At 33.0% G+C, this 3,747-nt stretch overlaps 1 long non-coding RNA gene across 1 annotated transcript; it reads left to right on the top strand.

Annotated features, from left to right (window-relative positions):
• Positions 1 to 917: 917 nt before the first annotated feature.
• On the top strand, positions 918 to 2,240 carry LOC122017003. The gene is made up of 3 exons (XR_006121244.1): positions 918 to 1,475; positions 1,675 to 1,964; positions 2,070 to 2,240. It is a non-coding gene; the product is annotated as an uncharacterized LOC122017003 (long non-coding RNA).
• The last annotated feature ends 1,507 nt before the right edge of the window (positions 2,241 to 3,747 follow it).

Genomic DNA, 3,747 nt, shown 5'->3' with positions numbered 1-3,747 from the left:
CTGATGCCGATGAAAATGGTGTTATCCATCTTATGTCGTGCCACATAATTATGGGGAACGTGGAACTCATTCATCCTAGATCTGAATAGTTTCTTTTCACTAAAGGTATTTTGACACTAGCATAGATAATCTTCACAAGCCAAAGCATTATATCATATGGGATACTAATATGAAAACCCATATCTATGCAGAATATATAGTGACATTTAAAATGACTGACAAACTTAAAGGTATTCACATAACTAGTAAATGATTGTGAAATATTTTTTCCTTGATCTTCTTTTGGTGAACCTGTAATGTTTGACTGTTAATGTGATTTCAGCATTTTAAATTGTAAAGAAAGTGAATCTCATGCTTTCTAGAATTCTAGTTCATCTGATAGCATTTTTAAATTACAGGTACCTCTCAATGATTATGTAGGATGTTTAGTAGAAGATCGATGTTGAGGAATTGCTATACATGATCACATGAGTAATTACACACTTTATGATATCTATATTATATATAATATTGTCAATATTGGTTACATTGCTGTGACATCCATCGTTTATACATTGTTTATACTTTACAGACGTTGCACAGGAAATTTTGTTTTTGTTTTTGTTGATCGTTGACTTTCACATGGTACTTTGACTTATTTAATTTGTGTATGTAATATAATTTAGGATAATAGATGAATACTAATTGTTACTTGTTTTTTTTTTTTTGTGAAATTCATCATAATGTGATAATTGATACTTGTCTTCTTTCGATTGTTGAGGTGCATGCAACAACCTTTATCTATTGTATTCTATATGATATCAAATTCTAAGTACCATGTGATAGATGTTTTTTATCTAATAAGTAGGAGCTAGGAGAATTACTTAATTAATTATTCTTTATTGATCAGTTTGGGACATGCAAAGCTTAGGCTTGCTTGAATCTCAAGCATCTCTGGAGCTTAAAATTAGACATATAATTTGTCTATCAATATGATGCAATGTATTTATTCTGATAAGAATTTTTTTTATGCCATTGTTAATGTTTATGCTTCCATTTGTGCTCTAAATTAGTTTTATAACTTTCCCAAACTTAATTGTCTTGATCTGCTACTACAAGAGACACAGTTAGACATTAGTTATTTGAATAGGAAAACTGAAAATATTCATTCTTTAGAGAATGACAAACTTACAGATTATTTTTTTTTGCATTTCTACGGAACTAAGTGTTACATTTATGGGCCAATATATTTGTGGTTTCTTTTCATTAATCTCTAGGTTACTACTGGCACACAGCTAAATATATAAGCCTTCCCTTCTTGATTCCTTTTTTACTAAAAATTTGTTCCATCTCATACTTGGTTGCTTGCTACTTATCTTTGATGATCTTGTTGAACCAAAAATATCTTTGCAGCTATGAATTCTACATAAGACAACACAAAATCTTTGTACAAAGTGAGAGCAGAAATGCGAAGTACATTGAACATTCATTTGAAGGTGCTTCTCTAGATTTTGCCGTTCACATAATTTTTGAATAGCTTATAAGATACTAGTGACAATCATGTCATCTCTTCTTTGCTTATGAATGCTCTTTAGATATTGAGATTATGGAAATTTGCACATGTCATTTGCTTATTCCTGTTGTCTTTCATTAGATGTTGAGACTGTAGAAATTTTACGTGCAGTGCCTTTTCAGATATTTTGAAGGTGAATGGAGGTATTCAGAAACTCCAACTAAATAGCTCGAGTATAGATAATTACAGGAGCAACAACTACATGCTATATGACACTGCATATGAACTCCAAGGGTGTGACTGAAAAGTATTTCGATGAAAAACTATCAAGAAGGCTTTGGGATTTAAGCGAGAAAATGGTGGTGTCTCTGCTAGCTTTCAAATGCTAAAACCCACTATGCTGGTTCTTATCACAATGGTCCTTCTTGTTCGGTTTACTCTTTCAAGAAGGTCAGAGAATTACAGTCAATGGGTGATTACTTTCTCTCCCAGCATCGTTTTGTACAATTGTTTTGCTATCATTTTGTTTTGGATGCTTCAATGACATTCCTTGGCTTGACTAACATGCTTTGGATAGGATATAGGCAAGGGATTGAATTTGAAAACTCGAACCCACAGGCCTGAGTAGATGTGAGTTCGTATGGGTGGATATGCTTTGTTTCCCATACACCATTGCAATAAACTCATAGACATGCATCCACAAAAATAACTGCCATTCTTTCTTCCATTGACAGGGTTCAACAGGAATCAAATTGCATTAGATATCCATTGACAGTGATGTGGCAGGATAGATGATGTGGTAGAAGAATTGCAGGAGGTTAGTGTTTGTGCCAATTGACGCTAGGAAAATGCCAATTGTTTCTTAGATATTTGTTATCTACATAAGCCTTGTGAAGAAAGCAGTTTAGAAACTGCATGCATTTTAGAATGCATATTAGAATCTGCATGTATTTTAGAATGCAGTTTGAAGAAATATTGCCTTTCTGCAAGCCAAGCTTTCTTTCTGCAGTTTGAAGAAACGTTGCATTTCTGCAACAACAGTGCTTTTTGCAAGAAAGTGTTTGCGGAGAAGAAAGCGTTTCATTTTTGCAAGCTTTCTTTCTGCAGTTTGAAAAAACGTTACATTTCTGCAAGCTTTCTTTTTTTTTTTTCTTTCTGCAAGCATTTATTTTTGAGTAATGAGTTTTGGTTCATTTATAGAAAATAGCTAGTAGAAGTAATTTTTTGGTTCAAACTATTGACTGTAATTTTTTGTTTATATTTCAGGGCAATTGTTCAATATGTTCAAAGCTCACAAAGATCCTAGACAAAATCTAATTGCTTATTCCTGTAATAGATTGAGAAAGACAAGCTACTTCTTCAGTATTGTGGTAGTAATTACTGTACTGTTTTGTCTCATTCTCAAGCCGATAATAATTTTTTAGTGTAGCTAGTAGAAGTAAACAGATTGTTGGCTTCGATGTCGATTAGTTATTTTGTGCTCTTTTGTTTTAAATGTGAATATCACTATCTACTTTGAAATAGAATTAGTGTTAATTTTGATATTTACTAGCTTCTCATGTAATTAAATACTAATATTACTTCAATGTCAGAATTCTATTATTTTTGTATGAGTTTGAAATCATTAGCTGAGCCGATTATATGTAAAATTCAAATCTGGACATGGTAAAAGAAAAATAATAGTTCCGTAAATATAAAAATAATGATTTTTAAATAATTTTTTGTTTTTTTTTCTTTAAAACGACAACGCTTTTAAAGCGTTGTAATAGTCTTGTCTTTGCAAAACATGACAACGCTTTTAAAGCGTTGCAAAAGCGTTGTCTTTTCTACCAAAAACAACACTTTAAAAGCGTTGCAAAAATGTTGTCTTTGTAAAAACCGACAACGCTTTTAAAGCGTTGCAAAAGCGTTGTCTTCGCTACAAACGACAACGCTTTAAAAGCGTTGTCGTTGAGTAGACTTTTAACAACAGTGATTTTAACAACGCTTTTTCAGGCACATAGACAACGCTTTAAAAGCGTTGTCTATTAGCTTTTTTCTTGTAGTGTCTGATTGCTTTTAAAATGCGATAAGAAACGTTTTAAGCACGATATTCACCCCCCTCTATCGCACTATTCCGATCCAACAGTCCTAGTGAGTGAAGTTAGACAGATGCAACGACATGGTGAGTGAAGCCAGACACGTGGAAATCCAAGTGGGTCAAGGTTGACCGGACACCTGGTGTTGGGAAGCCCAAGTAGGTCAAAGGATTGATC

The sequence above is a fragment of the Zingiber officinale genome, chromosome 8B, assembly GCF_018446385.1.
Source record: "Zingiber officinale cultivar Zhangliang chromosome 8B, Zo_v1.1, whole genome shotgun sequence".
NCBI classification, from domain to species: Eukaryota; Viridiplantae; Streptophyta; class Magnoliopsida; order Zingiberales; family Zingiberaceae; genus Zingiber; species Zingiber officinale.
Note: the sequence above shows the minus strand (reverse complement) of the source record. Positions and strands in the feature narration are given on the sequence as shown.